We start from the raw sequence: 25,648 nt of genomic DNA on the forward strand, positions 1-25,648 counted from the left end.
ACAGGCAATACTACAGAAGTAGGACAGTGCTCCAGACAAACAGCAAATCCCCACGAAGGGCAGACATCCATGACCACTATTAGTATGATATATAGGTCCCTCATGCCATCATCCAAGGCTAACATCAGCAGGAGAATACGCAAGGATTCGAAAGATAACCACAAAGCCTTCTTTGGCTATGTCAAGGATCTAAGTGGTGACACACAGATTTGCACTGTGCCGGTGAAAAATAGCACAAAATATGCTGACCCTACTGATATCGCCAACATCCTTGCAGATACATTCAGTGCATACTTCACCCCCTAAAGAGCCCACAATACTACCTGAAATATACAGTATCCCCCACATCACAGACACACAGGTGGAAATGGCCCTCTCTAACAGCAGAACACAGTGTCAGTGGAGGCAGATGTTGTCCCAGACCGCATCTTCCAAACTGTACAAGACAACCTGATCCCTCACCTAATTAAGGTTTCCAACCTCAGCCTATCCACAGGCTACATGCCCATACAATGGCTCGTGGCAATGGTTATTCCACTCCATCAAGGTGATCACAACTGACCATGGTAACTACCACCCCATAAGCCTGACTAGCCTGGTCTGCAATGGTACGTATCGCATCCTCATGGCACTCATTAACAAAGACATTGGTAACCTCCGAACATGTGACCCAACCCAGGTCAGCTTGGTTAAGTGCAATTCATGCCTACTGAACCTGTTTGATGTCTTACATACAGTCACCAAGACGTTAGATGACAGAGGAGGTGGTTCACACATACTTCCTGGATCTTGCCAAGGCTTTTGACACCATGCCCCACTCAGGTATTATTGATAAACACACCAGCCTGTACATCACCCATACATCACAGGTTGGGTTGCCAACGGACTTACACACAGAACCCACATGGTACGACTAGCGGTCTCCAGGTCCAACTCTTGACCAGTAATGACTGGTGTCCCACAGGACTCAGTCCTGGGAGCCCTACTGTCTGGCATATACTTCTCAGAGGTACAGGCAAACACAGGTGGACTATGGCTGACCATGTTTGGCAATGACTGCAAACTAGGAGCCATGATTGATTGTCCAGCTGACACAGACATCCCTCAAGGGGCCTCACAGAGACCATCACAGGGTGTCAACATCATGGCCTCCAGCCAAGTGCCACTAACTGCATGGTCATTCCATTTTGGAATATTAAGCACCCACATATTAACACATAAGTGGCAGCCACTTTAATACGGATGAGATAATGAGGTACCTGGGGACTAAGGTAGATAGTGATCTCCCCTTTGACAATCATATCTCCACAGTAGTTAGGACATCCTTCTATGTAGGCCATCTGATTACTAAACGGTTCCCATCTAGACATACTGGGGTTATAGCGCCCCTTTACTCATCACTCATTAGTCCCATCATAGGGTATAATAACCCATTTGGGATGAACCTCAGAAGACACTTCCAACAGCTGGGAGGTCCATGAATGTACCTCGTCAAGGGGAATACTGGCCTCCAACATATGGCCTATGCAGCCAGACTGAATAAACTCCTGCTTTACACAGTGGCATCTCGTTTACCCAGAGATGATCTCTGCTGGCCAATATAGCCATGTCAAACTCAGGCTTAATGGATATGCTCCACCTATGAGAATCCATGTCACAGTGAGCCACACACTGTAATGAGCTGAACCTTGCCACAACAATAACTGGAAGATGCTGGAGGGAGGGAGTCCTGTCACAGACACTCCCCATACTTTAGAACAACATCCCTAACCACATTATACAGAGCCTCTCACTAACACTCTGCAAGAGAAACCTTGAACAGTGGATGGGGAACAGTAGATGCACCCCAGGGATCCTGCCATTGGCTCTGCTCCACAGAGGGACAGTTAATGAATCAATGGGGTGGCAAAGGTTGACACATTTTGGCTGGGCTTATGAATGGCCTCTGGCAGTTGGCCAAGTACCTATCTATGAATCTATATGTACAGTATCAGCACATGCTGATAGCTTAATTTACTGTTCAGGTGTTGACTTACCTTGTGCCAATGGCAGTTGTGTGTGCAATAGTTGAGGGCTGCCTATGTTGGATGCACACAGTAGACTGCCTATACATGACAATTTACAGGTAGTCTTGTGTGTGTGCCATCCATTTGTACTGTGTGTGCAGATGGAGAAAGGTGTCAGTCCCTAGGTACCTACACTGTCAGTGTGTGTGCTATACGTTCCCTCTTTGCCAAGGCATGGGCATACTGGGCACACCTCCGTCTGCCTACTGGGGCTTGCTCAGGGTATTCATGGTCTGAGTACCTCTGTGCCTGCGGGGCCCTTGGCAATGGTGGTGGGCTGTTGGAGCCATCACCATTCTGTCCCTGCTGCAGCTGTTACCACAGGACCATATTGTGTAGCATGGCACAGACTATAAAGGTGTGGGCATACATGCCTGGAGAGTACTGCAAGGGTCCACCAGATATGTCCAAGCAATGGAACCATGATTTCAGCATCCCAAACACATGGTCTATGATGATTCTGGTTTATGCGTGTGCCTCATTATGGTGTTCCTGCATAGGTGTGTGTGCATTTCTGATAGGAGTCATCATCCACAATTCCAGTGCATAGCCAGCATCCCCCACCAGGTGGCCATTTGGGATGTCCCCCCTGGCAAATAACTGATACAGCTGTGAGGCATGCCAGATGTGGGAGTCGTGATAGCTTCCAGGGCTGCCAGCACACACATCCATGATAATACCCTGGGCATTGCACACAACCTGGCAGTTGATGGAGGGGCATCCCTTGCGGTTTATGTAGTGCCTACCCTGCTCACCAGGTGGTGACTTGATATGTATGTGCTTGCAGTCTATTACACATAGTACCTCCAGGTATTCTGCCACATGGTGGAAGAGATGCAAATTGCTGGCCAACTCCTCCTGTGTTCAGGGGAAGTATATGTGCTCATTGGCATGTGGTAACATAGCATCCAGGAACTGGTGTAGTACCCTGGATGCTGATGCCTGTGAGATCCCCATGATATCCCCAGTTGGTCTTTGAATGGTACCTGTAGCTAGCATTCTCAGGCTTACATATACCTTCATATCCACTGGAATGGATTCCCCTCTGTTTGTTCTGGATCTGAGGCGTGGCAGGTAGCTACATTCAGCCTTGTTAGCTGTTTTCAATGGCCCACTGTAGGCTCCTAGGTGTTAGTCATTTTCTACTCCAATTTCACTGCTGCAGCATTTCCTTATTTCTTTCCTATATCCTTCCTGTTTCAGCTGCAGTGCACACCGCGCAAACCCGTTTACCGGGTTTACGCGCGTTTTCATCTCTGTTCAGATGCATACTCAGTTACCTTGTGTACTCTCAGCTAAGCATAGCTATGGCCAGTTCAACACACCCCTATCCTGCAGCTTTGCCTAGCTAGGGGCAAACCAGTTTAGCAATGCTCCAATGTACTTACAGCAATGGTGACAAACCCCTCTCCTGATGTCATCTTTATCTCAAGGGCACAACTCGGTGTTATAATGCTACTCTGTGAGGTGCATCGTTACACTAGCAGGGAATCTGTGATTCACTATTACTCCTCTCATTTGCATGGCATTGCCTACTAATTCCTAGCTACAGCGCATAACACTGTCACAGCCCCTTAGCAACCCTTGCATCATAGTATGGTGTAGCATGCCTGCCATTGAATATTATGGGGAAATCATGATATGTGTTACATTGCAGTTTTATTCTATATTTTTATATTTTCCTTGCGATCCTCTTTGCACACCGCTGCCCTGCGCTTCCACATTGTGATAGTGCGACTATATATATTAAATGTTAATTTTATATTTTGTACATTTTTTTATGCCAATGTCTATATATTTAGCCATCGGCACATATTAACAATATAATACATGTGTTTGGTTGGCTGTCATGGCTCCGATTTTATATTTGCAAAAATGTAAACTGTTTTCTACGGTTTACATTTCTGTATGCTTACACTATGTCTGCACCACTTCCTGGATTGCTACATACCTTCATTTGCATGCTACACTGTTGCACATGGGGTAATTAGCATACAGGGCACAGGAGTTGTGCGGGCGTAGTGCACGCAGGTAGTGCACGTGGGAGCAGCTCGTACCTGGATTGCTCGGTGGCCATATTTGGTATTAGAATGCGAACGCTACGCCTGCACCTGGTGCAAGCTTTATGAATCCTGGGGATAGTTAAATGAGAGTTGCATAATTCTCTATTCATTCTTAAGTTTTGTGTGTTACCCACTTCGCAACGCCACTTTGCGTGTTTGCCCAGTGCCCATCAGAATTAACAGAATGTATCTGTTTTCAATTATCGGCTGTCTGTGTCCTATCTGCAGGTGTATGATGGCCGCAGATGTTGGGGAACCTTGCTAACCACTGCGCAGCGTGATGGAAAGCAAAGATTGCAGCAGTGTATCCTTTTTAACCTTTACATTGTCCATGCCCTGCCTGCAGGTGTTCTATTTGCTTCCTGAGTTGGTCAATGCTAAGCAAACAAGATAAGCACAGCTAAACCTGCCATTCATTGTATTTTTCTTTTTCCCTTGTTTGCACTAAGCTGCTCTCTGCAGAAACAATGGCATTAAAAAAATGAAAAACAGTTGAAATGAAGAAAAGCAATTTATGAAATAAATACTACAAAATTTTGTTGGTACACATGAAATATTTTTACACAGGTCTGGATTTGAACTCAATCCAATGAATCTTCAGAACAGAGCAAAGGTGTCTTAATTTTCTTTGCCACACAAACAGCTTTACAGAAGAGAACTGAAATCATTCTGCATATAACCAACTGTAACATCATCCTCAGTATGAACAAAATATATGACAGTCATTTGTACATGTATTACTTTCAAATGTAGTGCACTGAGTGATCACACAACCATTTATGACTATTGCTTCCTTATATGCAGCTCTGTCTTATCTCTGTGTTTGTTGCTCATTCTTGTCTTATCTGAGCAGTAATCTGAGACATGCAAGCTGTGTGAGGATATTAAATGGCAATAATATGCATTTGTCAAGAAATGAAGGGGAAATTGGATGTTACTGAACAGAAACTATGAAATGTGTCTGCTTACATTTAAAACCTTGATACAATTAATTCTACACTCTGCAAGCCTAACCTGGTTGACACACCCACTGGAGGTAGGGCAGTTTGAATTGCTGTTGTATTTTCCTTCTCTCTCTAGAAGTAATCCTTCACAGTTGCAATGCATTAGCAACAAACACTTAGGGAGTACCTGCACTATGTTTACATCAGATACACAGAGCCAAGTAATTGGGATTCAGCAATTCTAATGAGTTCACACCTCATCTGCATCTTTACCGTGCTCACAGCCCTGAAGCTACACCATAAAAAGGGAACCATGTAGCTCAGGAACCTAAAGATGAAGAGACTTGTTTATGTGGATAACACAGAAGAGGATATTACTTTTCATATTGTTGCACAAAAGACTACTAACCCAGAGAAGGCATGTTTGTATTTTTCAGCTATATACTGCATATGCTGAACTGTATTAAGAAAAATCAGTTAATATATATTTGCATTAGCAAATGCTACTTTTATCTGTATGCATTTCTTAGAAGGGTACTGATAGCATAGGCATGTTTGCCAGGGCATTTCACTTTCTCAGATGCAGTCTTATTAACTGTCATCACAACTGGTAGTGTTACAACTGTTTTTCTGTGTACAGTCTTCTACTGTTATTTTTGTGAAATGATAAATGTCCTATATTCTCAATGACACAAAGGTGTTAGCCTTCTAGGATGGACCATTCACACCTCTAGGGGAGTGTTGGCCACAGGTATACATGACTGGTGATAGCTTGAAATGGAATGTTCTGTGTTAAACCTGTACACATGTATTTCACTGATGATTTCTTAGCAAAATGTGTCATTTGCCTATTCTTTTGGAGGTGGGGGAGCAAAGCTGTATTTCTGTTTTGGCACAAACAAGGCTATATTGCTATTGTTAGTCTCCCTGTTTAGTATCAAACCTTGCTTTGTGTGTGTATGTAATATGCTACAACCACACAATTACTTTTTTATATTTCAGTAGCTTGATTGTTTTATGTTTCTCTGGTGGGTAATACTGAAATGCTACTGTTCATGTGTTATTTGGAAACAGAACGTTTAGTTATGTGATAGTCATGTGTATTATTTATTTTATTTTATTTATTTATTTAACATTTGTTGACCGGGAAAGTCCGACTAGGTTCCACAGATCCTGTTTTCAGCAGAGGCCCGGGGAGAAACGCTCCAGAAGCATGTCTTTAGAATATGGAAGGAAACCGGAGTACCCGGAGGAAGCCCACGCGAACGCAGGGAGAACATGCAAACTCCACACAGAAGGCACCCCAGACGAGAATCGAACTGGAGAACCTCTTGCTGTGAGGCAACAGCATTAACCGCTGCACCACTGCGCCATGTTTTAGGTCACCTAGGACTATGGCACCCAGGCATCCAAATCACTGAAAACCACCCCTCAGTGACCCTGAGAATCAGGACATTGTGAAAGCTGTTAGCCAACATGGTACCTTTCTGATTGAGAGTGGATGCAGAGATATGCCAGGCAGAATGCAGATTTGGTAGCTGATAGTTACTGATGTGAGTTTAGTAGGCAGCTACAGCAGGACATATGATGAGGTGCAGCATAGGCCCATGGACATGATATCATCTGCATGGAGGAGAGCAGCTGCAGTGGCCTGTGATAGGATAGATACAGGGGGGACTGCTACAGAGCCACCAGTAACAGCAATCTCTCAATTTAAACACCATATTCTTATTCTAAGGCCCTTCACTGGTCCAAATAAGTAATCTTACAAGTTAGCACTATTAAACCATAAGCACTACTTACTCTTATACTCTACGATTACCGTGTCCCCTATTGGTCCATCTTAATTCAGTTTCCCTATATTACTCTAGCATGTCCAAAGGTCAGTCAATGGTTTCCTCTCCAGTTCAGCTGGTGAATCTGGGAATTTTGAGGCAATGTTACAACTGTCTCATGTACACGGACAACACTCTCCTCCTCCAAACAGGTTCAAATATATGTGAAAGATGCAACCATATAGCCAAACTGGAGGCTGAGCTCTCTCATCTCAAAACTGGTGAAATCAGTCAGGAGGAGAAGGTAACCTCACACAACACAATTCCAGTATCCCGTAGTCCCACCACATCAGCGAACCAAACACATAAATGCACAAAAACATACTCGGAGGCTCTAAATAAAAATCTACCTAAGCAACAGAGACCTCCAAAGCAGACATCCAAGCAAACGCTACCCCAAAACAAAACATGCACAACACATAGCCCACAAAGTCAGTGTGCCAAGTAGCCGCAGCCCTTAAGGCTGAATAACACACCTGATACTCTTGTAATAGGTGACTCTATTGTCAGACACACTGACGTCCCGCTCACCAGGCTGAATAAAGAGTAGGTCACAGTAAGCTGCCTGTCGGGCGCTAGGATCCGCCACATAACGCAAGCACTCAGGTCACTCCAAAGCAAATACAAATATGACTCAGTCATTGTACATGCTGGTGTGAATGACCTGAGATGTACCTCCCTAGACTACATGAAAAGAGACATAGAGGAGCTCTCTGATCATATAGCCCAGGCTGGTATGACCCTGACCTTGAGCAGCATCTTACCCTCACCCAGAATGATGCCACAGTACAAAGACAAAATGATCGATTTTAACAATTGGCTAAAATGTTGGTGTCATTCAAAGAGGATCCAGTGTCTGTCAGCCTGGGATGACATGCTCGACAAGCCACGTTACTTCGCTAGGGATGGCTTGCACCTGTCACCACTGGGCTTTCGGATATTGGCAAAGGCTCTTGCCACCCCCATAGTGCCTTTTTTAGGCAAAGCTTTAAAGTCAAACCCACCTCCATAGATAGCACAAGAAACAAGAAACTAAGGGTAATGCTGCTAAACGCCAGAAGTCTTAACCTCAAGATGCACACACTCGAAGCTCTCCTCAGTATGGAGAACATCGATATCTGTGCAGTGACAGAAACCTGGTTCAAGGCTCCAGAGAGCACACCAGCACTACCAGGTTATACCTCATATCATGCTTTCGGCCCCAAAACCTGGACCAAACCACAAAAGGAGGGGGAGTTTCTCTATTTATCAAGGATATCCACACCTCCAGGTTAGTGGCATTGCACGAAGTATCGGAGACCATCCATGTACAACTAACAGTGGGCAAGACTGCTTTTCAGTTTATAGCATCCTACAGACCACCCTCTCAAAGTCAGGAATCCCACTCGGCTTTCCTGAAAACATTGGAGAACATGAAGATCTCTCCGAACACCATTATATTGGGAGACTTCAACTACCCAAACATAGACTGGGAGCACTACTCAAGCCCCAGCACCTTAGCCCAAAGGTTCCTGGAAATTATAAACTCAAATGCTATGGAACAACTAGTCACAACTCCCACAAGAGGGGATAACATACTAGACCTGATCATTACCAACATGGGGACTCTATGCTCCACACCTGAAGTATATCCCTCAATGGTAAGATCAGACCATAAATTAATTTCACTGGATGTCCACATCCCGACCCCACCCCCAGCCCAGAAAACCACAGTGAAAAACTTCTCAAAAGATAACTTCTCACTTCTCAAAACCAAAGTGGAATCCTTCAAGGCCCCAGGGCCAGTGGAAACTATGGCCCAAACTTCAGAATTCTATATAAATGCATTCTATGGACATCTCCAGGAATGCATGGATCATGCTATCCCAAACAAAACCAAAACCCAAACATCCAAAGGCAAGCATCCAGTCTGGTGGACCCCAGCCATAAATAAACTGTACAACAGAAGGAGGAAGATACTACATGATAGAGAAAATCCCTAATAGGGAAGGCATCTCTGATCAGTACTAGCAAAAAAATTACGATCCCTCATAAAATCCTCCAAGGCTAGCTTCGAGAGAAAAATTGCACAGGACACTAAAGACAATCATAAGGCTTTTTTCAGTTATGTCAGGAACCTGGGATGCAACTCCCAGACTTGTTCTGAGTTGATTCTACACGACAAAAAATACACTGAACCCACAGACATCGCCAATATCCTGGCAGACAGGTTCAGTGCAAACTTCTCCACCCCCCCCAAAAAAAAGAGCAAGTATCTATCCCGGCAGAGGGCTGCCTCCCAAACATCTCTGATGCTCAGGTGAAGGCTGCCCTCTCCAAAGCAAAAAACACTGCTTCCATGGGACCAGATGGTGTCCCGGGTTGCATCCTACATGAACTCCAAGAAGAACTAATCCCTCAAATAAAACAGCTGTACAATCTCAGCCTCACTACAGGATATGTGCCCACAGAATGGCGTACAGCAACAGTGGTCCCACTCCACAAAGGTGGAGCCTCTATGGACCCTGTAAACTATCGCCCCATAAGCCTGACTAGCTTAGTCTGCAAGGCTATGGAGAGGATCATCATGGAGCTTATAAACAAAGACATTGGGGACCTACAGACACTAGATCCTACCCAGTTCGGCTTCATCAAGGGCAGATCCTGCCTTTTGAACCTGGTTGACTTCATCAAAACAGTCACCAAAGCCATAGATGAAGGGAAGGTAGTCCACACAGCCTATCTGGACCTAGCAAAGGCATTTGACACAATACCCCACTTGGGCATCATAGATAAGCTATCCAGCTTAAATATAAACCCCTATGTCACAAGATGGGTCACAAACTGGCTCAAAGACAGAACCCACAGAGTGAGAGTTGTTGGAGCCATGTCAGACTCGAAACCGGTCACAAGTGGTGTCCCACAAGGTTCTGTCCTGGGACCGCTCTTGTTCGGTATATACTTTTCCAAGGTACAGGCCAACATGGGAGGACTATGGCTCACCAAGTTCGCAGACGACTGCAAACTAGGCGCCATAATCAACTCTCCAGCTGACACAAACATCCTTCAAAAAGGTCTCACAGAGACGGATAACTGGTGCCAGAGCCATGGTCTAAAGCTACATGCCAAAAAGTGTATAGTCATACCCTTTGGCAAAAACAATGTGCCCACAAATTACCACATAGGCAGTAACCCATTAAATACAGAGAAAGAAATTAGGGATCTGGGGACCCAAGTTGATAGCAATCTCTCCTTTGACAACCACATTGCCAAAGTGGTTAGAAAGACCTTTTACATAGCCCACCTCATCATGAAAGGATTCACATCTAGATCAAGAGAGGTAATTATGCCCCTTTATTCATCCCTCATCAGGCCCATCATAGAATACAATGCCCCTTTTGGGATGTACCTTACCCAACACCTGCAGCAATTAGAAAGACCCAAAAGTACCTCACCAAGAGGATCAAGAGACTCAAACAGATGCCATATGCTGCTCGGTTAAAAATCTCCAGCTCTACTCAGTTGCATACCGCCTACTTTGAGGCGATCTATGCCTGACATATAAAGCTATGTCCAATCCAGAATTAATGGACATGCTCCACCTCAGTAAATCTAAATCCCTTAGAGCCACACGCTCGAGGGACTTGAACCTCAGCACTGAAATAAATAGAACTTGCTGGAGGGACAGATTCATAACCCAGAGGCTCCCTTCACTCTGGAATAGAATTCCAATCCATGTTAGGCAGAGCACCTCACTGAATCTCTTCAAGAAGAATCTTGATGAGTGGATGAGAGATCGTAAGTTTGTCCCGGGGATTACTTTCGTGTCACTATTAGACAGAGGCACAGCAAACTAAACCTTAAAAAGGGCACAGTATACTCAAATCAAGGGGTGGCGTAAGCAAAACAAAATCGGGCTAGGCTTATAATTGCCCCAGGGCAGATAGCCTAGTATGAACCTATGAACCTAAGAGTTCCTGTCAATTGTCAGGGATCCAGAGAGCCCGCAGGAAAGTACAGAACATAATGTCCTTGATACTGATGCTATTGTTTCAGGGAGAACAAGTATGCCCAGGAGGAGCTTCCAGGTAGGCTTATGTATCTTAATTGTATCTTAATTGTTAAATACTCTTGTATAGTAACATACTGGCAACAATACATTCATTCTATTTAACAATAATTTTGCTTGGACGGGTTGTAGATTGCTACAGGCAAGAACACATTATGTTTGATTACACATGGGCTTAAGTTGGATTTGTCATCCAAGTTCTTATTAAAAGTATTGTTAATGGACATATAAAGGGCAAAATGTTTTAACCTCTGTGTTAATTGTGATTGTGTTGTCCTTAACCTTTGCTTAACTTCTTCCAGGACCATCATCCATGGGAAGTATAGCATCAACTGCCCATGGTAAGCCAAATATCTTTTTTGTCAGTAGTGATGAGCAGTTCAAAGAATGCATATATTTTATCCATATGTGTGATGTGGGTGTTAGGACTGTTATGTGAATTGCTGGACTGTCTGTAGTAGTGGAACCACAGTTAGAGTTGTTTGTCAGCATACATTTGACTATAATAGTGTAGCTATTAATTTTTTTCCTGTGTTTGTTGCTTATTATCACAGGGGATCTTGACAATGGAAATGTAGGACTCTTACCATCTGATGTCAGAGTATCAGTAGACCCTGATGATGATGGTGGACAAACAGTGACACAGTTGGGGGGTGCAGAGGTTGAATCTGACATTGAAGTTGGCATTCAGCCATCCCCTGTAATTCCATCGGACACAGCTAGTAGGTCTGCACCGAACCATTCCCGTGAGCCCTCAAATAGTGGAGAGGTAGAGGATGAGACACTGGATCAGGGAAGTGTGGGTACTGTGGCTTCAGTGCCTGTTGACTCTGGTCATAGCCAAAGTGTGGGTGAGGTGCCATGCAGGATGGTTGTTAGAGGTTCTCTGAGGAGACCTGCTGTCCGTCCTGCCCCTGATCCAGATGTGTCTTTCCGTGCCACTCATATGTTTAGGGCTTTCATGGAGGAGCAGGCACATTTTCATAGGTTCTCCAGAGAAATGCTTCTGGGTTCAGATGTAGCAAAGGCTGACATGTGTGACTGCCTCCACCATGTTGCCAATTCAATGGATTGGATGAATGACACACTGGATCGGGCAGTGTCTGTGACTGAGTACCTGCTGGAAGGAGAACAGCATCCTTGTGGGTGTAGGTCAGCCACATCATCTGCTGTTAGCCGTCATGGTCATGCCCAGTCATGGTCCCATAGTGGCAATACTTCCACTGCTCCATCAGTGGTTGAAGTGTCTACACCCAGACATACAGGCCATGGGGTTGTGATTTTGGGTGTCCTTATAAGGGGAACTATTCCAGCAGACATCAGTCACATTCAGTTAACAGCAGTGCATCTGACTATGGGTTTGGATGTGCCAGTGCTACTCCTGGCAGAGCCAGTTCTCATGGTTAGGTACGACAATGATGAGCTGACACCTTTACCATGAAAGGCTCACACCTGTCCAACATACCAAGAGGTAGAGCTAGCACATAGATTGACTGTGTTCAAGCAGACACTCACACACCAATTTCACATGGAGGACCCATACAGACACACACACACAACAGTTACATGGTTCAGCCATGAAGTTTAAAGCTCATTTTGTTTCAATGGTCATTTGTTACTTTATCCAAATATCTATCTGCTTCCCTTTCATACTCACACACACTGACCAGCCTTTTGTGTCAGCCAAGGCTTCCTGCCCCCCCTCCCCCCCCAAACTCCCTGTGCAAGTGATGATAACTATACCATATCCTTGTTTTCTATATTTTGGATTCAGGGATATGTAACATTTCTGCCTGATGCTCAGGGTGCATAGCTGACTTAGTGCTTAGTATATCTGCATTTGTGATGTTGTTTTGCTAATTGTACCTTTCACGTATTTTGGTCTTAGAAAGTTAGACGGTTGAGAGAATCAAAATTTGTTTCCATCAGTATTGTTAATGATCATGTGAAGGTTGTGAAGTCTGAAACTGAAACGTGTCTCATTGCTTTATAACTTCTCTCTTTAATGATTTTCTAGTCCAAAAGTATGATGCTAAACTGAGGACATTAGGTTGCCATCAGTACTTTTGAGACGTATGACTGTGTGAATCTTTAATGCCCGATGTCTACTACTTGATAGAGGACACATACAGTCACATCAGTCTGCTGTCATGTTAACATTATTTCTGTACAAATCACCCACCTTTTACTTGCTTACATTACCAAGTAACAACATGGGAGGATATGCCATTCATTCATATTATTACACAATACACTCCAGGTTCAACACTTACCTTGTAATTTCAGCAGTTGCAACATCATTAGTACAGGGCTGACTCTGTCTGATGCTAGCAGTGCACAGCCATTACATGGGTAAGTAAAGGTTGTGAGTGCTGCCTGGCATCAGTGTTACTATATGTATGTGCATAGGATGAAAGTTTTAGCCCTTTAGGTACTGAGTGAGTGTGCTATGCATTGCCTCTTAGCTAATGTGAGGGCATATTGAGCATACCTATGTCTGCCTACACCCACAGCAGCTGCTGGTTTCCCCTCTGATTTCTCATCTGTGTGTGGCTGTGGTGACCTTGCCTTTGGTGCCGGAAATCTGTGCCTCTTCCCCTTGTTGATCCTGCTGAAGCTGCTTTCTCAGGATGATGCTGTGTAGCATGGCACAGGCAGTGAATATTTCAGTAAATGTATATGGACTGTACTGCAGGGCTCCTCCAGATGTACCTAGGCACTGGAACTATGACTTCAGCAGCCAAATCACATGTTCTATGATATTTCTGGTTAGAGCGTATGCCTCATTATGGCAGTCTTCAGTGGGTGTGTGTGCATTCCTGATGGGCACCATCAGCCACGATTCCAGTGCATAACCTGCATCCCCCAGTAAATGACTCTTTGGGTTATCCCCCCAGTGAACTTCTGATACAGTTATTATTTGTGCCAGATATGTGAGTTATGGTAACTGCCTGGGTTGCCAGCACACACATTCAAGATGACTCCCCTGGCATTACACACAACTTGGAAGTTAATAGAGTGGAAGCCCTTCCTATTTATGTAGACCCTGCCCTGTTCTCCAGGTGGTGCCTTAATTTTTATGTGTGTACAATCTATAGCACCTAGTACTTCAAGTTAGTGTGCTACAGGGTAGAACACCTGCATATTTGTGGCCATGTTCTCTGGAGTATGGGGAAATATATGTGGTCACTGGCATGGTAGAGCACAACATTCAGGAATTGATGGAGGATCATCGAAGCTGATGCCTATGACACTCCCAGCATGTCCCCTGTTGGTTGAAAAATTCCTGTAGCTAAAATTCTAAATCCTATACATACCTTTATCTCCACTTTGATTGGTTCTCCTTGGTTTGCCCTGGCTCTGAGTTGATGATGACAGTATTTGCAGAGTTCCTGTAGTGTGCCTCTATCCACCCTGTACCACTCTACATTTCCCACCTCATGCATATTGTGATAAGTTAAATGGGGTCTGAAAACTCTTCTCCTTCTTGGCCATGGTCTATCAGCAGCAGCAGCATAGACTTCAGCCTGTTGCACATACACATGAATTAAAGCAACAGCAGACCCAAACATTGTTTATGTGTATTCCTATAGGCTTTGAAATTTACAGGGAAAACCAACACTGAGTCTACACGGTTGCTTTATAGCTTGTTGAATAGCTCCTCCATCTTGGTTGAATACCATACAGTTCAGCTGCTTATGCGTAATTAGCATGCCATGATGTTTACCTTCTTTGTGCATCTCTGCACACCATGTACAGCCACTTACTGAATCCAAAACAGTGTGCTATTGTGTGCTTTGATGTAAACAGACCATGTAGGTTATACTGAATCTGGTCGATTATCTAAATGGGGCAAGTAACAAATGAAAAGGCAGGCTCGGTACTAAGAATTGCATTTGCTTGGACTGGTTTGGCTGAACACATTCCTAGTGCTAAATGTTCACACCTCAAATGAAATGCTTTTAACACATTTCTGAAACAAAATTAAATTAAATACTTTACAGCTACCCACTAAATAACATAAATAGATAGCAAATTCATGGAAAAATGTGTTTATAGAATTATATGTACATAGGTTAGTACTACGCTAACTGCCCTTGTGAGGCTAGCCAATTATTTCTTGTGAGACTCAAACCCTATACCCTGTGCTTGTAAGGCAAACACTTTAACCATTAGGCCACCCACCCAACATAGGTAAGTACTAGGATAACTACCCTTGTGGGCCATTTTAAGCATAGCCAGTTTCCCTTTTTGTGCTCAAATTAACCTATCCCATTTGGTTAGAGATTGATATTACCCAGATATGCTCTGTGGGTGGTGCAGTGGTGCAACAGGTAGCTCTGTCGCCTCACAGCAAGAGGTTCTCCAGTTTGATTCTCGCCTAGGGTACCATCTGTGCAGAGTTTGTATGTCCTCCCTGTGTTCATGTGGGCTTCCTCTGGGTGCTCCATTTTCCTCCCACATTCGAAAGACATGCTTCTGGAATGTTTCTCCCTGGGCATCTTCTAAAAATGGTCTTTGTCCCAGTCGGACTTTCCTAGTAAGCAAATGTTAAATCTTTACAACTTCTCCCAACTAATTGAAGACATCACCAGACCTCACAAAACTTACAACTGGGGCTCCACAATAGACTGGATATTAGTGCCCCACCCTTTCAATGTCATCAGTGCAGGCATACTACCTAATACCATTAGTGTCCACCACCTAGCATATATCATATGCAAAACTGCTCCAACCACAGGTCAACACCAATAAAAATCTACCAGAAATTTTACTAAGTTCCAACCAGCCATATTTAATGAAAGCTTAGCTAAAGTAATCAGGAAACCCCTCAAATCCCTACCACTTAACGAGGCTGTTGAATTCTTTAACTCAACATTTCTAGACATCCTAAACAGGCAAGCACCCACCCACCAAAAACGAATAAAACATAACCATGCATGCTGGCTCTCAAAATCCACCAAAGAAGTAATGTCCACAAGGGATAAAATCTGGAAATCATGGCAGAAAAACAAAGACCCCTCAACTCTACTACATTATAAGCAACTCCATAACCAGGCAAAACATCTAATAACCACTGATAGAAAAGACCACTGCTTCCACCTACAAAGCCAACATAAAAATAATCCCCAAAAATTCTGGTCCTCCATCAGCCAACTATTACACCCAGGATCTCAAAGCAATCCATCCCCTGACCCACAAAACCCCCCCATTGAACTTGCTACCCTCTTCAGTTCCTACTTCATTGACACCATAGCTAACCGCCACCTTTCCTACAGTTAACAGCACCACCACCAAGACAGCTGATGACCAAATCATCCCATAAAACAAGTCTACTCTTAACCCTAACCTAAAATTCTCCCCCCATACCCACCAACACAATAAAAAAATGTTTACTTAAGCTAAAATCCTGTACTCTGGCAACTGACAATCTACCACCACATTTTCTGCAGCTAGCAGCAAACTCTATAGCTTATCCCATCATCATACTCATTAACAGATCAGTTAAAGAATCCGTTGTCCAAGACATCTGGAAAAAAGCATTCATTATCCCCTTACACAATGGTGGCACCAACACAGACACCACAAACTTTCGACCCATAGCAGTTCTCTCACCCCTCTCTAAAATACTGGAAAAATGCATCCATGCCCAACTCCTCAACCACCTGCATGAAAATCAAATTTTATCACCCGCTCAGCATGGTTTCAGACCAGGACACAGCAGCACTACCGCCCTCCTAGCCTTCCTTGATCCAGTTAACTGGGCACGGGATTCTGGTAAAATAATTGCTTCACTTTCCTTGACCTATCCAAAGCTTTTGATACCATTTCCCACAATATCCTCCTCTCTAAACTATCCACCCTCCACATTTCGCCCCCTGCACTACAATGGTTCAACAGCTATCTCTCCAATAGGCAGCAATCCACCAAATGGCAACAATCTTACTCTCCCTTCCTCATTACTTCCACAGGTATACCCCAATGCTCCATACTTGGTCCTCTCTTATTTAGCATCTTTATTAACAACTTTCACACCACTCTCACACAATGCTCAGTAATCCAGTATGATGATGACTCTACAATAATACGCACTGCAAATTCCAGCTCTGAACTCTAGCAAATTACCCAGAATGCTCTCACATCTACTGAATCTTGGATGCTTAACAATCATCTTGCCCTAAATCCAAAAAAACTAATCTAGTAATTTTTACTCCTAGGAAAACCACTCCATTTTATAAAAAAACTCTTCACTATACAATCCCAAGACAATACCACTATAGAAGTTGTCCCACACACTAAATAATTAGGCATTATTATAGATGAAAACCTTAACTTTGACCTCCACATAACCAATAACATCAAAAAACACACCAAAAGTTTGGTTTGGTCTACAGCACCAACACTTTCTTAGCCTCTCTACTAGACAAACCCTTGCAACTACCTTTTTATTACCCTCTCTCCTTTATGGTACCCCTCTCCTCATTAATATCCAAAATTGTACAAAATCCAAACTTGCTATGTGTTACAACAGAATAGCAAAATTTGCCACCAAGGCAAAATTCTCATCCCATCACTGTAAGTCACTGAAACAATTAGGGTGGCTGGAACTCCCCCACCATCTCTCATTCACCCAGCTAACTACTGTGCACAAAATAATCTACAGACCCACAGACTGTCCTGCTTTCTCAACCCTACTTGCCAAATACCATCCCAGCAGGCATATTAGATCTGAATATCATCTACTTCTAAAAGTAGATAAGCCCACCTTACCTGCTGGTCAACTCCTCTATCCCTTCACTGTCGCCAAATTATGGAACTCACTTCCACCTTCTATAAGAAACACAGGCAGCACCACCACCTTCAAACAAATACTGAACAATCATCTCAACTCTTCCTGGCTATGTTCCTGCTCTATAACCTAACCTTTTCAGTCTCCTTATATGATTAATAAACTCCTATGTCTTTCGCTACTAATGACTGACGATACTTTCTGCATATTTATTTTTATCTTCACTTGTTGATACTGGTACAATAATACTGATTAATATATCTCTGTTTATACCACTCTGATTGAATTCATTGAATTCTGCTTTAATGTATATTTTCTGTATATATTACTGCAATCAAACAAACTAGATTCATGCTTTTATGTATATATTATGTATATGTTACTATATTTACTATCTGTAACACTGTTTCTACTTTTGTACTAATTAATGTTTATATTTTTTCTGTATCTCGTTGGAGCTTTTCTCCTAGGGCCTCCACTGAAAATGGGCTCTTTTAGGCCCAGTGGACTTTCCCAGTAAACAAATGCAATAAATTAAATAAATCAATAAATAAAATGAACAAATATTAAACCTAGTAAGAATAATTGGGATCATACCATAGATAATTTGAGAGGACCCATGCATGGGAGAAAGCAATGGACCTGCTTCTGTCCATTAGTACTAAAGGGGCAGTTCTGGGGTAAATTTTCTTCTTCTCATCCATTGATCCAGATTGCACTTGAATATGGACAGGGATGAGCTTTGTTTTACATGGATGGGGAGTCTGTTCCAGATCAGTGGTAAGGCACCGGAACCATAGAGCGAGGAGGAGGGAGCAAACTCTATAGCTTATCCCATCATCATACTCATTAACAGACATTAACATTAACCCCCCCCCACCTTTACAGCTCATGACCTGTAAGGACTGATGCGTGCGTCGCACGTTATTTAAACGCTTAAAAGTGCAAGAAAAAACTGTCACGTCAAGCCTGCTGGCCATCCACGGCAAGGAGGTTTATTTATGTGTTTCCCCCAAGGCTGTGTCCTCCGGTTATGTACATTATGTGCTCTGTTCAGTTTATCAGTAGCTGGTAGCTGGTGTACTCCATTTATGTATGTTATGTGCTCCATTCAGTTTTGCTAGTAGCTGGTGTGCTCCGTTCAGTTTTTCTAGTAGTTGGTGTGTGTGTGTGTGTGTGTGTGTGTGTGTGTGTGTGTGTGTGTGTGTGTGTGTGTGTGTGTGTGTGTGTGTGTGTGTGTGTGTGGTGTGCTCCATTCAGTTTGTCTAGTAGCTGGTGTGCTCTGATCAGTTTTTCTAGTAGCTGATAGCTGGTGTACTCTGTTTATGTACGTTATGTGCTCCATTCAGCTTTTCTAGTAGCTGGTGTGTGTGTGTGTGTGTGTGTGTGTGTGTGTGTGTGTGTGTGTGTGTGTGTGTGTGTGTGTGTGTGTGTGTGTGTGTGTCTGAGGCTCAAAATAAATAAACAAATCAATAAATCCTGGTGACCTTACATTTGTAATGGACGATGAGTCTTCAGAATGTTGCTTTTCATGAAGTTTCCAATCTGTCTACTGTCAGAGTAACAATTATATCTAAATATTGTAGTAAGAAGCGTACATGTTTTGATCTGGTAATTCTTCTGGGTAATTACTAATTAATTAACTAATTTTTTAATACCAAGGTGAGTTAACTGGTTCACAGACCCTCTTCAGAAATGACCTATTTAATATTATTTATTTGAGCTTAATTACTAGGTCCTAGGTACCTAGGTCAGAAGAATGGCTTTTTAAGTTCATGTAATGTGGGTTTCAAAAAAAAGCTGACCTTGGACATTACCTTGAAATACTGACATTGATGGTCATCAGTCAGGTGTTTTGTTTTGTACAGTTTAATCAAGAATAATTGAGCTTTTGGGGTGGCTGCAGAGTCAGTCTGATGACCAGTAACATGGATGTAGATTGTATATAAAACTGGTGTTGACCCGTTTTCTTTAAACAACTGGATGAATTTGTTTAAGAGGGTCACTTCATTCCCATTCATACAGTGCACTCAACTCACATGATGCCCACACAAAAATAAAGCTCTTTCAGGCTAAAGATAAAGAGGTACAAAGAGCAACTCTATGTTTGAGTTACATGCACAAGGAGACACCTTTCTCATTACCTGACTTCTCCCCACCTCTGTCTTATCAGCTCACTATCACCTCAAGCCTTTATCCATTAAGAACTAAAAACACATATACAATGACTGCTTCCCCTTTATACCAGCAACCACTGATAGAGCAGTTTGTGATTTTGATCACGGGGTTTGGAATTCCCTGTCCTCTCATGTTAAATATCAACCTTCCATTTCCCACTCTTTGAAAAGACATCTTTCTTACATTTCTGATTCATGTCATCCTTAGCGCTCTTATTGTCTCACTAAGCTATTGTTGTCTTACAAGGAAGTTCTATAGTGTAGTATGCAGAAGGTCCTGGTTTGAATCTCTGTGGAGCCATCTCCTATATTTTCCCCTTGCTTCATCCTATGGCATCCAAACTAGTTGCTCTCATCTATCACAAGGTCTACCAACCTTTTCCACACCCCTAAATTTTCTCTGTATGAATGGGGCCCAATGAGTAACCTAAGGATATCCTGAATAGGGTCTGGTCATCACACCATATGCTGAAGGAATTTTTGTTTGTTTATTCCCTACATCATTCCCCCCCACCACCCTTACAGTCTCTTGATTTCATTTGGAGGGCAGGTGTGCAATGGGAATGTGCTGACCTATTGTCCCACCTCAGAAACAGCTCAGTCAGTGTCCCCCAAGTCCCTCTTTAGGACTATTCCACCTTCTACACACAGACCGACCTTCACCTTGGATCATGTAGGGAGTGCCTTTGAGACTGCCCTACTCCCCAGGATAATAATGCCCATTCCTCTCTTGCCACTCTGTCAGTACCGTCAAGCTTCTAATTAAACCTGAGTCAGCTGGGTGAAAGTCAGAGATTCATTCCTCTATACCAAACGAGTGGCCGAAACTATCTCCTGTATTTACTGTGTGGTAGTCTGTACATGGGATTAAGGCTCTGAACTATTAACAAACTGCTTCCTGTAACTAGAGGGTACTGTGTCTGACTTCCTGTATCCAAAGGGTACACTATCTGATTCTTTTCAGCTTTATTTGCCCACTGTGTGACTCTAAGTGGGTTTCGCCCCTTAAAAGGGATACTTGTGTTTAGTGCGCTTACTTGTTTAGGAAATGTATTAAAAGAAAGCTCTCTGTCCTAATCCCACTTCATTTCTTTTCCCTAGTTTTCTCATTTACACATCATTCATTCTCTTTGATTAACAACTAAAAGTTTTAATCCAGTCACCCTTATCCTATATTTTTTCCTCTGATTTCTGACTACAGATCTTATCCTCAGTTCTTACTTTATTGTAGCATTTCTTTAACTTTCTATATAACCCCAGACTTTTGTATTGTATGATTACAGTACTCATCATTGAATTTAAAACTTTACTATTAAATTGGAAACTTGTCAGACTACTATGCATTATTCCATTGTTGTGTTTCTACAATGTCATGATTCTCTAAATATCTCATAACATTATGTATTTTTCCTGTTTTCCTGAATGCCTCATACTATTAGTTAATGTTTACTGTTTGTATATACACTGATTAATGTTTGACAGAGGTTGTGGCTGAAAAAGGGGCCCTCAGATCTGTCCTTTCACCTGAGTAATACATGATAAATAAATAAATACATATGTACATGGTTTATGGGTTCATAGTTTGCTACTAGGCGATAAATCAGTTAAACCTTTCAATATCTAGCCACTGCAATTCCACTGGTACAGCTAGCTAATTTATTGTCCTTTTTCATGAGGAGTGGGGTCTAGGCCTGTGTTAAATGTGTGATTTTCCATTCATTCACCTAAGTTAGTTTTGAAGGTTGTGAAAGACGTACATTGCTTTATAGAAAACAGGTTTGTTCCAGATGTGGCTTTTCTTTGGGAGGGCTATCTGTCATACTGACATATGCTGTGCATGTTACAATATGGATTAGGTCCATTGATTCTGTACCTGTGTTATTACCAGTATTCCAGTTTTGCAGATATGTATAGATCAAGCAGGATTGGGTTATTTACCTGGCAAAGATCTCACATATCAGTCTGTAGGAGACTGCTCAGGGCAACTTTAAGGAGCTCATACTCAAGATATTTTAGTGAAGAATCATTGTGTTTTTCTAAATTGGGTTAAATGTATGGACAGGTACTTACTGTGTAGTACATTGTATTCCAGCACAGGCCTGATGAGGGATGGGTAGAGGAGAATAAGGACCTCTTTTGACCAAGAGGAAGTGTCCTTGAGAAACTTATAAGGCTTTTCTAGCAACAGGTGGACAAAGAACAATTAATTATCCATGAAACTCCACAAGTCTCTGCTAACAGTAATATTTGTTTTAAGGAAGGTGTTTTTATGTAGTGAGTGTGCAAGAGTTCTGGTTTCTCATGTACTACATGTTTTGAAGTTTAGCTTCACACCACAATCTGGACACCATTAGTCAAACTTAGGATTTCTTGGATGACCCAACCATCTTTAGGGGAAATGATAGCTCGAAGCTCACACTCATCTGAAGACTTAGTTAACCAGAGGTCATTAATGTCAGATCCGATATCAAAGAAGTAGAAGCCAAATAGAAGTGGTCCCAAAACAGAACCTGGAGGTACATCACTGGGGACAATTCTTTTATAAGATCACATCCCATTAACTATAATAACCTGTGTCTATCAGCCAGCCATTTGCAATCCACTAAGTTACACAGGCATTTATACTGAGGTTGGCCTCTGTTGATAATGCAAGAGTAGGGTAGAGTCAAAAACCTTTGCTTAACTGATGCAAGCTGCTTGCATGGGGTTATCCTCAAAGAGTGCATCTGTGACTCTTTCTAAGAAATAAGATTTCACAAAACCAAACTGGTTAGGGATGAGGGGATTGTAGATATCCTACTTCCATGTTTATGATGTCCAAGATGATGCTGTATCTGTCATCTTGTAAATGATGGTGATGAGGTTGAAAGGTCAATAGCTGTCAGAGGCCATGATGGGGCCATCATTTGTGGAGGAGAATTACTACAGCTGCTCTCCAGACTTCTAGTATGTACCCAAAGGACAGGCTGTGGTTGAATACTTTGAGAAAAAGGCCTACTAGATGGTGTTGCATACTGACCAGGAAGCAGTCTGGTACATTAAAGCAGGTGTTTTGTTATTACAGAGTGCTTTTAGCATTTGTTTAGATGCAATTACCAGAGTAGGGGTGTATGGACTAGAAACATTTACTGCAAAGTTCGGAGGAGAAAGAAGGGTGAAGTTGGAGCTGAATTTATCTACAAGGATTATGCTATATCCTCAGTGTCTGATTGGTTTATGCCATTACAGGTAAGCTTTGACAGTGATGGAGTGTATGTTTGAGATTCTTTACTTAATTAAAAGAATGCGATGCTGTTATCCTCTGCCGACACAGCTATTTTTAATCTACAATTAACTCAAGCCCTGTACCTTATGTACAAGAGCATTTGGTATGCTCCTCTTAAAATCTGGAGTTTTCTGGCAAATCAGTGAGAATGGAATTCACTAAATAATGATAGCCCTTTAAGTTTTAGTCTTCTTATCTTTTTTGTAAACACATGGTAACACAAAACATTATTTTAGCAACTTTCTAAGATTATACAAGCAATATTTAAAATGTGTCCCTGATTTTGGGCCTTTGCCCCCTTTGATAAATTTTGGCTTTTTCCAGATTTCTTCTGCTGTGAAATTGAGAGATTTCGTTGTGTCAAGTGAATGGTGCAGTGGTAGTGTTGTCACCTCACAGTAAGAGGTTTTCTGGTTTGATTCTTGGCTGGGGTACCTTCTGTGTGGAGTCTGTATGTCCTCCTGGTATTTGTGTTGGTTTCCTCCCATATTACAAAGAGATATGTCTGAAGCATTTCTCCCTGGGCATCTGCTGAAAATTGGCTTTGTTCCAAGGTGGCCTTTCCTGTTAAGTAAATAAAAAATTTTACAAGGAGTTGAGAGCTTCAGGGGAAGAGAAGTTTAATGCTGTTTATTCCAAGAATCTTGTTAGCAGCATAACAGGTAGTAGCCTTATTTTGATGCAAAATGCTGTAGGTTCTACTCCCACAGTATGCAGATGGATTGCTGATACTGTACTGTGTTGTACTTTAAAGGGAGTAAATGCTGCAGTCCTGTGAATGTCCTTCTTTGGAGGAATTACCTACTATGAACTAGTTATCAGTTTGCCATCCATTCCTATTGCAATATTACTAGTTTATCATTTTTTAATGTAACATAGGCAAATTATTCTTCAAGGACAACAGCCACTTTATTTGTAGATGAAACAATGAAATATAAAGTTGTTTCCTAGCAGCAACCTCTTCATTAGTTACAGATCCCTTTAATGTGGAATTATTTAGATGACTGATTTCTGCACAGATTTTGCATATTTACAGATATTGGTGGATTTTAATGACAGAAGTTTGAGTGGCCTTTTATGGTTGGCATTTTCTGAAATGGGTAGGTTTGTCATTATTGGTTCATACATTTTGTTTCATTGTTTACTAGAAGACTGTTCAAAACTACAAATTTAAAACACAATCTAACAACTGTTGTTGTATTATACAAGGACTATGATTTAATACAATCAGGAAGGTGAATCAAAGAATGCATGCATGGCCCTACAAATGTCTTTGAAAACAGCCCAGAGGAAAGTGTGAAAGGCCCAAAATCATGGGTAAATTTTAAGCTTTACTCTTGTTACCAAAGTAATGGATGAAGGTAAAACAGTTCACACCACATTACCTTGACCTGGCCAAGCCTTTTGACACAATCTATCTAAGTTATTGAATCCCCAAATTACTTAACCATCATGCAGAAAGGTTTGTCCCAAATAATAACTGGTGTCAAAATCATGACACTGCCCTCTGAGAACTGACCCAATTGTTTGGCATTTGGGAACTTGTGTGTACAGAGACCTAACGCTTGACCAGCATGTGCCCAGAGATCTAAGAAAGCCTTTCTATATCGTACAGCATATAAACAAATTGATTGTGACTAGATTTAGAGATGTTGTTGTCCCCCTTTACAAACCTCATTAGGTCAATCATTGTGTATAATGCCCACTTTGGCATGTATCTGTCCAGCCCCATGCAACAACTGGAATACCTTCAGAGATACCTTACTAAAAGGATATAAGTCCTAAACAATAGGTCTTGCATGGACCACCTTAAAGATTTATTACTATACTCAGTATCCTACAGAGTGCTTAGAGGTGACATGTCTGGTATACAAGGCATCCTCTGACCTAATACAGATGGACCTTCTGAACATCAGCAAGTCAAATGGCATCAGAAATACTCAGTCCAGGTATCTAAACTGAATGTTGTGGAGAGATGGATATATATCACAGAGGCTACCACTGTTCCAGAACAGACTATCCATAAAAATAAAACAAAGCTCATCCATCCATATTCAAATGCAACTTGGATCTAAGGATGGGTAACAGAAAATGTACTCCAGGATTGCCCCTCATGCCACTAATGGATAAAGGCAGTTCCTAAATGCTGCATCCCTTACAAGGGTCCCCTCAAATTATCTATGGTATCATCACAGTTATTCTCACTAGGGCTAATATACAATTATTAGCCATGGGATAGGGAAGACCAATCAGAAAATGTTAGCCAATTCCCTTTTGTTGCTTGAATTAAGCTTAAAATGTCCTCCAAGTGAACCTATGTTGCGGTAGTAAATAGTTATAAAAAACAGCCCTTTTTAGATCACTAAGTGCCCCTCTCACCCAGTCTTCAATAGCTTCCGGTGCCTATGCTCTACAATATATACCGATTCCTCTAAACCATTCTTTACATGGGGTAGAAGA

This window comes from Protopterus annectens, chromosome 1.part1 (genome assembly GCF_019279795.1).
Source record: "Protopterus annectens isolate FY-2018-M chromosome 1.part1, PAN1.0, whole genome shotgun sequence".
Lineage (NCBI taxonomy): Eukaryota > Metazoa > Chordata > Ceratodontiformes > Protopteridae > Protopterus > Protopterus annectens.